The sequence below is a fragment of the Sarcophilus harrisii genome, chromosome 3, assembly GCF_902635505.1.
Source record: "Sarcophilus harrisii chromosome 3, mSarHar1.11, whole genome shotgun sequence".
NCBI lineage: Eukaryota > Metazoa > Chordata > Mammalia > Dasyuromorphia > Dasyuridae > Sarcophilus > Sarcophilus harrisii.
In genome coordinates this window covers 176871098-176882138 of record NC_045428.1, presented here as the reverse complement: position 1 = coordinate 176882138, position 11041 = coordinate 176871098, and positions in this window count along the sequence as shown.

The following is an 11041-nucleotide window of genomic DNA, read 5'->3' as shown; positions in this document are numbered from 1 at the left end:
GAATGAATAGACTCATCATCCAAATCCTGCATCAGACACATACCAGCTGTGTGGTCCTGAGCAAGTCACCCACATTTGCCTCAGCCCTCATTGTTAAAAAAAAAAAAAAAAAAAAAAAAAAAATTGAGCTGGAGAAGGAAATGGCATCTCTGCCAAGAAAACTCCAAATGCAGTCAGAGAGAGTTAGATATGACTGAACAATAACAACTATGTAGGGGGAAAGAGTGAGTGAAGACTCACTCTTTCCAGAAGTTTAGCAACAAAGAAGAAAGATATGTGATGATAATTGGACAGACAAGTTAGGAGTTGTTTTTTAAAAGAATAGTGGAGTACTGAACACATTTTAGACTGAAGGAAAGGAGATAATAAATATGAAACAATTGAAGATGAAAGGATGGGAATGATTGATAGGAGCAATTCAAAAATATAGTGTAAGTCTCTAGGTGGATGTATTTGAAAGGTCATCAGTGTAAATGTTAAATTCACCAACAATGAGGTCAGGGGTCAGAGTGGAGATTGAGGTCAGGTGGAGACTGAGTCAGTTATTGAACTCCTAGAGAAGACAGAGAAAGTAACTTGAAGCATTCCCATTCCCCGTCCCCCATCTCTTTTCTTCTACCCCATCCCTCCCCAGGCTGGTTTTCTTCCCTTGAGAATTACAAGTTTGAATCATTTGGGGGGTTGCCCTTTCTAAAAAAAATTATTCATTTTATTTTTTAACTAATTTAAATGAGTTTCTTTATATATCTTGGGTATATAATGGTGTGTGGGTATGTGGGTGTGGGTGTGTGTCTAAGTTTAGGGGCAATGTTGGGTTTTGAGGGAAAGTTTATGGGCTTCCTTCCCTCATAGGAAGGAAAATTTCTTTTTTAGAATCTTATAGACAAGATTTGAACTTGGATAATAGCAGGAAGAAACCAAAAAGCCAGGTTGGCAGGAACAAAGGCTTCTACCATAATATTAGGTACTGGAGCTGGGCCCCATTGTCTCCTTGAGATAAGGTTATGTGCAACTATACATTCTCCTGACTGTCCACAATTATTATGTGTGTATGTGGAGGTTGAGGGGAAGGAGAATGGGAGGAGGCCCAAGGAGGTCTTAGCAGATAAGATTCAGATTCAAGATGAGCCAAGATTAATGGAATAGCACTTAGGATGCAGAATATTTGACTTAACAAAAACATAATAATTACTTGTTAATTGATTTTTGACTGAATACCAGTTACATAAGGTTTGGGGAAAGTAACTCTAGCAATAGAACACTTGTTTAAAAATCAGAATGAGAAAGGCCATGCTGTCACTTCTTGTTTCAGGAGTTATTTGGGAATGATCTGTATAGAACTATTATTAGAAGCCATAGGAACATTCAAGGTTGCCAAGTAATAAGAAGGTTATGGTGATTATGATAACTAACATTCATATAGTGCTAACTCCATGCTAGATACTGTGTGCTAGATACCGTGCTAAGTGCTCTGTGATTATCATTCCATCTGATCCTCACAACAACCTGTGAAGTAGATGCTATATTATTCCCATTGCATAGATGAGGAAACTGAGACAAAGGTTAAATGACTTGCCCAGGGTCACACAGTATTTAAATCTTTATTTGAACTCAATTTTTCTTATCTTCAGGCTTACCATTCTATCTACCAGGGTTGTGGAACAAAAGCCAGATCTAGTCTTCATTGCTAAAGTATGATGATGTCAAGCTGGCCTTCCCTCCCTCATTGTTGTTTACAAATCAGCTTAGGTGACTTGGCTGTCCCAAGTCATCACTGACTATTGGAATTTCAATGCATGGAAAAACAACAATAATTTTATATTTTAAAATTTTATTTTTTTTAATTTATGGAGTAAAACAAGCATTTCCATAACAGTACAATTAAAAAGAGATTGCACTTGAAACTGCAAATCTATTATGTGCATTTTGCTATTTATGTTACAACCTAAAGTTACCATGTAATTTATTTATTTTCTTTTCCCCTCCCTTTTTTTCTTCTGTTCCTTTAACTCCCAAACCAAGATGGCCACCAGTAGATGCAAATAAGTATTTATAAAATTTTTCTATATTCTATTTATTATAAATCTATTTATTGGACATTTCAAGAATTTCCATCAATTGGGGAACAGATGAACAAGTTATAGTATATAATTGTGATGCAATACTATTGTGATATAAGAAATGATGAGTTCAGTGAGCTTAGGAAAGACTTGCACAAAATAATGAAGAGTGAAATGAGCAAAACTAGGAATTTGTATTCTGAGGAGACAACATGTGTATAAATAGTTATTTAACTAACATGAATAGTATATATAACTTAGAGGTTAAGGTCCTAGTAGCTGAATAAACCAGGAAATACCTCCAGCACAAAGGGTCTGGAGAGTCAGTTGAAAAAAAAGACCATCATGGTCATCAGGGATTAGCAGGGAACACAGAAAACCTATTGATACTTTGCTCAAGCATATGGTTCATATACCACCTAACATGGTGTCATAGTCATAGTTGCCATATGTAACTTTGAGTAAGTAAGATTTTAAACAGGCTGCTGCCATGATCTCTTTAATGAAAGCCATGGAGCCCTGGCTGAGGCCTCACTAGGAAGGAAGCACAAGTGTGAATAGAGACTCTGAAGGTTTAAAATTAATCCACACAAAGTGTGGACTTTGTGTTCATTTAGAAAGTGAACAACTGGGCTTGAATATCATTATTTACTCTTGATGGATTTGCTTTAATACCTTTAATTGAAGTCTGTTGGGTGCTGAACTTGGAATCAGGAGGATCTGAATTCAAATTTTACCTCAAGTTTATTACCTTGGGCAAGTCACAACCTCTATCAGCTTCAGTTTGGATAATTAAGTGGTTTAGTGAAAAGAATACTGGGCCAGGAATCAGGAAGAAATGAGTTCAAATCAGGCCTCAGACACTTACTTATTAGGCTCTTATTTACCTCAGTTTCTCATTTGTAAAATGAGGATACACTGGAGAAGGAAATGACCACTCCAGTATCTTTGCCAAGAAAACTAAGAATTTTATGCAACTGAATGACCAAACAAGAAGTACTTCAAAGTTTATAGTCTGAAGAAGAGCATGTGAGACTGACTATACAGGCTGGTATTTGATTGTTCACAGTTAACAAGGGTGGGTATTTGATCTAAAATGCAGGAAAACTATAATTGTTGCCAGAAAACCTGAAGAAAGTACTATCTGTTCTTTCCCTTCCAAGGTTACCCAATAATATACAAAAATCCAAGTTTTGAGATTAGTATATCTGAATGGGATTTCAGATTACAGAGCTTCCTGTGTTGTCATTAGAGAAAACTACACAGTCAGCTTTTGGAAACCTAGTGAGTTAAGGAGACTTTCTCTGTATTTATATTTGTTTTCCTCTATACTCTGTGCTCTCAAGGAGAACTTTATATGATGAACTATACTTCAAACTACCAAAGGTATCAAAACAAATCACATAAGAGAGCTTGGGCAGTGAAATCCCTTTCTCACAAGGGATAATGTCTACTGTATCTGTGATAATGCCTTCTGATACCCTTCCCTGTTTTCTAGGGTGTGTCTATATATTAGTGATACAACTTCTAAGGAAATGTCAAAAGTATATTAAGCTCCTGGAGCTTCTTTACTTTGTCCAGTATGGGACTATTGAATGAGGCAACTGGTGGCCCAAAAGTCAGCATAGCCTAGGAGATAGATGGTCAGCCTTGATGGCAGGAGGACTCAAATTCAGATCTACCTTCAGACACTTAGCTCTATTGCTGGTCAAATTACTTAATTTCCAATTACCTCCAGGCAACTCTAAAAGTTACAAAGGAGTTGTTGCTCTGTATCTATAGAGACAATCTCCACAGTGAGCATTCCCCACACAAAATGAATTCACAGGTCCTTCCCATTCCATTCTCTCATGCTATCCCATTCCATTCTCTCAAATGGGTGGATTAATAGACAGCTGTTTTCATTTGTCAGATAACACAAAGGTTATATTAACTTACCTCATAGAGAATTCATTGGAAATTAATTTCTACAATCAACTTGTACTACACAAGGAGATTTAGAGAAAAAGTCTAGAGATGTCCTAATAATTCCCGGGACTCAGTCCACTTACTCCAGATAGTGGCCAAGTCAGGAATTTTGTTACCCTCAGAAATAATTAGATACTGTGTAGTGCTACTATGTAATTCCTTCAAGTCCTAAGACAACTGCCACCATAATTTTTTCTTTGGAGCAATCTTGAGTAAACTCAATAAAGGTAGACTGAGATATATAGTCTGAGAAAAATCAGTTCATTAACAATGACATGTATAACTGTTAACAAATGGGTCAGACTGGCCACCTCAGAGACCCTCTTTATCAACATATGAACAATGAAATTGTCACAATTAAGGAACGTTACAATTGGCTAAACTAAGAAAGCTGGACTGGCATTTAGGTGAAATTAATAATGTCTCTTTCTGACAATTAAGGAATATTAATTATTTTATGGAACTCATCTGTATCTTGTAATCTTTGCTAGGAGAAACAAAACCAACAGACATGCTGTTGCCCTAGAAGACAGAAACTCTTTCTTAATTGCACAAGGACAGGAGAGACAGAAGACATATTTTTGGGGGATGGAACCAGATTAAGCTCATGAGTCTTAAAGATAGCAAACAGATTTCCTGAAAGTGTCCCAGGGGCTACCAATATGAGAGAGAACTTTTCTTTTAATTATACCTTTAAAATAATTCAGAGAGAAAGTAAAATTCTTAAGCTTACCTCAGGGACATAAAAAATAAGACATTTAGTTAATAACTCAATTATGAAGCTAATACAGCATAAAACATTACATTGCAGAATTAATACAGTAGAAACTCAGTATAATATTAATTTTGATCTCTTCAGAGTTTCAAACCATGAAACTTGCAATGCAGAAAATACTTTTTGCCATGGTAACATTAATTTTCAGAATCAGATAATAGTTAAACTTCCTGTTTAGGGTAGGGCATGATAAAATATCTCTAGATAGCAGACAAAAGGCAAGTCCCAAGTTAAAAGGAAAGCAAGTAAAACCCCAAAAGCTAGGCCATTTGGTACCAGGATGCACGTTAGATCATTGAAATGCAGGGAATTGAATATGTGTACTAAATCCAGTATCCATTATCATATCAGGGAGCAAGAGAGTTGACCATTTGGATAATTTGATTTCCCAAAACTTGTTTTTTATTGAGGTTCCCTATCCTTCACCTGATACTGACATGCCTATATGTTCATGTATGAACAAATGGACTATGGAAAGGGAAAGAAAAGAAATAAAAGTCATCAAAAGACATAGAGAGATTCATGATAATGCAGTATCAAATTCAAGGGGCACAAGCAAACATGAAAATTTTATATACTTTTTTATATTCATGAAAATTAATATATACTTTTTAAAGAGCCAAATCATATATAATAGAAGTTTGCAGTTTTATATACAATTTGCTCTCTGATTCTTCTTTATACATTAACTATATTAAGACAATATTAGTTCTTTTTCTGGAGGTTGATAATATTCATTAGTTTTTTGGAATTGTCTTGGATCATTGTATTGCTGAGAATAGCTAAATCATTTGCAGTTTTTAATTGCACAATAATGCTATTAATGTGTGCAATATCCCCTCACTTCTGCTTAATTCACTTTGCATCCATTCATGTTTTTCCAGGCTTTTCTGAAGTCATCCTGTATTTCATTTCTTATAGCACAATAATATTTCATTACAATCATATAACACAGCTTTTTTAGTCATTCCTCAATTGCTAGACATCCCTTCAATTTCCAATTCTTAACCACCACAAAAAGAGCTGCTATAAATATTTTTGTACAAATAGATCCTCCCCCACCCCTTTTTTTGTTTTCTTTAGAATATAGACTTATAGTATTACTAGATCAAAGGGTATGCCCTTTGGGCATAGTTCCAAGTTGCTCTCCAGAATGATTGGATCAGTTCATAGCTCCACTAACAGTACATTAGTGTCCCAGTTTTCTCACATGCCCTCAAACATTTATCATTTTTCTTTTTCAATGTATTAACCAATTCTAATTAAAAAAAAAAAAAAAAAGAATGGAAAAGGGAAAGATAAATAGAGAGGAGAGAATCCAGAAGAATAGAAAGAGAAGGGGGAAAAGAAGCATGAAAGGGGAAAAGGATTAATTTATTTAAAAAGAAAGTTGATGATAAGAAGGGGTTTAGTGAAAGGATTGCACTCTGAGCTTCCGTCCTGATTCCACAGACCTTTTCTGTTGACTGTTTAGATCCTCTTTGGTATCTTTGGGCTGAAAGTCTGGAAACCAACAGACTGCTACTGATTTAGAGGTTGGAATAGGGCCAATTTAGGGACCAGGATTAAGGCTGGGGCTGAGTCCCAGGCTGTGCTGTTGAGGCCTGCACTAGGATTATATTCTGGACTCCCACTCTGCTTTCATAGACCTTTTCTGCTGATCTTCTAAGTTGCCTTCAGTTGGAAAATATTTTATTTTATCTTTTTTAGTGTTCTGATACTCTAAAATTTGCTTAGTCATTATTTAAGGAATTTGGAGAGGGTAGGGGAGAGGTTGTACAATTTCCTGCCTTTACTTCGACCATCTTGGCTCTGCCTCATAATCTTTCCTTTTTTTGTCATATTTTTTTCATATTTACCTTAGAGTTGTTTTAATTTGTATTTCTCTGATCAATAATTGTAATGCCGGAGAAACTGAGGCAGGAGAGAGATTAGAGAGTTTTCAATATTTTATTAATTGGAGAGTATAATTGACTGGACAGGACTCTCATCTCAAATTATCCGGTCAGATAGAAATAAAAATGTACTGGGACCAAGGAAACCATGTTGGTCCCAGGGCTGGAATCCAGCAATGAATGGGAGTGACCCAGCTTCTTAAATACTCTTTAGAAACAAAGAACCAAGAGGATGGGGGGAACCATAAATCCTAAAAGCCCAGAGACAGGATGTCTAAATACCCAGAGATAAAGATGTCAGTGAGGTCTTGAGGGATATTGTAAATTCTTGAGAACAGGAGTTCTGCTCTCTTGTTTATCTTGCTAGCAATTTATAACCTTAGAGTAAACGGTTCCCAATCTTAATGGACCAGAGTGGGTTTTTACGACTAAGGGGATTTGACAGAACAGTTAAGGAAACTGAGACAAAGGAAACTAGTTCAGGGAAACCAAGTCAGAACAGTTAAAGAGAACTATAGCATAACATAATGATTTAGAAAATTTTTTCCACAGAACATAGTTTATAATTTCTTCAGTTGAAAACTGGTTGTTCATATCCTTTAACCATTCATCAACTGAGGAATGACTTGTATTATAAATTTGACTCAAAACTGAGGACTTTAACAGAGATACTTGTAATCCCCACTATCCCTCCCCAGTTTTCTGCTTTCCTTAAATTTTAATTGCATTGGTTTTGTTTGTGCAAAAACATTTAAATTTCATGCAATTAAAATTGTCTATTTTACATTTTGAAATTCTCTCTGTATCTTCTTTGGTCCTAAATTGTAGAGGGCCAGTATTGAATATTATTGGCTCACCATCTCTCTAACTGTAAGGACATACTTAATAAATTTAGAATAACCTTGATGGAAAATGCATGCGACAGGAAGAAAGCATATTAACTATACAATGAATCAAAGACATACTTGGTAAATTTAGGATAATCTTGACAGGAATAAGGCATTTTAACTATACAATGAATCAAAGATGGCTTGAGATAAATACCTTAGGATGATAATTTTTGCTATTTACTATTCTGTATTGATAAATATCACAACTATTTACAATTCTATTGATGTTGAGAAGTACCACAACTATGCTATTTACAATTCTGTATTGATAAGCATTTTGGTATTGATAGTTATTCTGTACTTCTTTTATGAAGTTGTTAGTTTTCTTTTCATAATTTTGTATTCTCAATTCTTTCCCCAATTTTATTTAATACAGTTATTTGATTAATTTTTGTTCTGTAAAAATCTCTTCTTTTAAAAAAAATATTCTTCTAGGAATTCTTGGGGTTGGGTTTGCAATTTTCTTTTGAAGTTTTACTCCTCAATGTTTTCATATTACTGTCATCTTCTGAGTTTGGGCCCTAAGTTTTTAATCACCCTAATAGCTTTTATTGTTCTTTTTCTTGTTGTTTACTAATTTTTCCAGTCTATTTCTTGATTTTGGTCTTTTTTTTTTTACTGGAGTTGGTCCCTGCTTAACCCGAGGTAGGTGTTGGAGTCACTGCAGGCTCTTTTGCCTTGCTGTTTCCATAGCTACTTCTGGAGGTCTGTAAATTTTTGGTGTTTTTGAGGTAATGTTTGGCGCAGGGCAGAGAGTGGTGGGAATCCCTTCTGATCGGCGGAGGTCCAACATGAAAGAATTCACAAACCCAACAAGTTAGATTGGCAAAAAAAAGTTTATTGGCACTGAGAAGTCAGCTTTTGCTAGGAGGCTGACTTCCTTAATGGCAAAGTTCCGACAGAGAAGGTCTAGCAGAGGAATCCTGGCAGAGATATAAAGAGGGGTTAATGCTGAGAAGAGAATATCTTCTCAATGAGCAGGGGGTCCTCGCAGGCACAAGGAGAGGTCCCTTGGCCTGGCACAGTCCTGCTTTTTGGGCCTCTCTGTAAAGAAACGAGCCCCAAGTTGCCCTTTTTAATAAAGAATATGAAATTGAGGTTTCAATTCAATGAGATTCCTTCAGGGATGTCATTGCCCTCAGGCCTAAATGAAACCACTTACTGGGAGTGGTTTTGAGCCAATTTTCAGCTCAATAGGGGTTGACAGAAATCTAGATCTACAGCTATTACTTAGGGTTGTGCAAAGTAGGGAATGGCCCTGGACTCAACTAGTCCTACCAAGATAACAGAATGAAACCACTTTATCTTGATTCCCTGGGGTGGGTTTCTCCCAAAGGAGAGTTTCTCAAGTGTTCCTCCCAAAGTCAGAGGACTTTAGGGTTTCCCCCATCCATGTGATCCATGTAGAAGTATGGTCATTATTCTTCTGGCCTGTGTTCTGGTCCTTTCCCAGATAGGGTTTCTGCCCTCTTATGATTGTAACGCTTTTCCTCTTTGGGATTATGATCCCCACACAGGGCTCCTGGTCTCCTGTGCCTTTATACACTCTTTTTTTGCCCCAAAACTGCAACCCCAAACTAGGTAATAAGCAATGGAGTTGCCAAATGGTACCTGGTTTTGCAACCTAGTGCTAGTATGGGATCCCCTGAAATTTCTTTCTGACCAGCTGTTTAGTCCTTTTATCACCTTTGGAAGTGAGAGATCTTCATTTCATTGCTATCTTTAACTTCAAAGTTCATAGCTGATGTTGCATTCCCAGTTAGCTTTCACTCTAGTGCTACAAATCTCTCTTGTCCTCTTAAGTTATAAAATGTCTCACTTCAATGTTTGTTGGCTATACTGCTTTAACATTAGATTTGATGCATTATTTTTTAATTGTTTAGAGAATAATACTGGAACATTTAAGCTAGAATTCTTCCTTTACCTTTTTTGACTTAACTGTTTCAATGAAAGCACTTAAAGAAAAAAAAAAGTATTTTCCTTGCAAAAATCCTGATGATGTGGGTGTGGTCCCTTTAAGAATTGATTTATTCCTTTCTTTCTGATTACCAACCCCTCCTAGTTGATGCATTATCAATCCAGGACCTTTTGATTCACAAATCCTGATTCCTTTGAAGTCCAATAGAAGATCCAGGCCTGTCCCAGCCCCACCCAGATCTGAGCCAACTTGGGACTCCACCCACAGGCCCCTTTAGCTAAATCTCTCATTATAAAAGAGCCAAACTAAAATCCTCTCTTTGCAGAGGTTCCAAACCTTCTGTCCACTGGAATCCTGTTTCCGGTGCCCTTCTTATCTCTTTATCCTTACCTATTTCCAACTAGACTCTGACCTTATTTCCAAACCCCATAATAAACCTCTTTTTATCAATCTAGCTTTTTGGGCCAATAAATCCCTTTATTGGGCACTCGCGCTGCCACTCGACCTTATTTAACTCCATATCCTTGCGTCGAATCCACTGGGGTTGCAGGGGAGCTCTATTTGACTCCCTGTATCCCAAACCTGCCACTAGACCTCAATTAAACCCCAATTTCATTTAGATACTCCATATCTAGCCCTCATCATTGAGAGGTGGGGGACAGGTGTGCAAGTACTATTTCTAATTCATAGATGAGGACACTGAGACTCGGGGAGATTAAGTCACTTGTTGCAGTTCCCACAATTAATGTGTACTGGAATTGAGTCAAGATCATATCTTCTAAGTGGAGCACAAGTGTTGTTTATACTGTATTTCACTGCTTCCCCTCAAATTACCTGAAGGCTAGATATGAGCCTGGAGGAAGATAACCAATATAGTGGATGAGAAAACCATCACCCAAAAATATGTCAGTAGGTTGAAACATTGGGGTGAATCTTATTAAATTAAATTCACAGGAAAGAAATATAAAGTCTTGTCTTTAGATTCCAAAAATTGGCACTTAAATTAAAGATGTGGGAAATGGAACTTTAATAGTAGTTCATGTGAAATACAAAGATAAAGACAGATGGGTTTAGTCGGCTACAAATTCAATAATGAAGTAGATTATGATGTAGCTACCAGGAAATGTAATGTTATCTTCAATATATTAAAAGAAATATGTTACGGTATGATGTGTGGGTAATCAGTTTCCTCATTTGTATAATAAAGGCATTAGACTGCATGATCTCAAGATCCTTGAAATCCTACTATTGGAAATTCCTCCAAGAGTCTGTGGTTTTTTGAGTCTAGTGCTTAGAACAAGGGAAAGTGCCTTGTACTGGTTAGATAGCTTCGGCAATAACAAGTTCAGTTTCAGGCATCATGGGTCATTATACAAATGTCATTAGCATACCAGGCAAGCAAAGAAGATCGTTTGGATGTTAGGAATGATGGTGTCTCAAAACCACTTCCTATGAGGAAAGATTGAAAGCACTGAGGATGTGTAACCTAAAATAAAATTTTAAAAATGGAAGAGACATGTCAGCTATTTATAAAC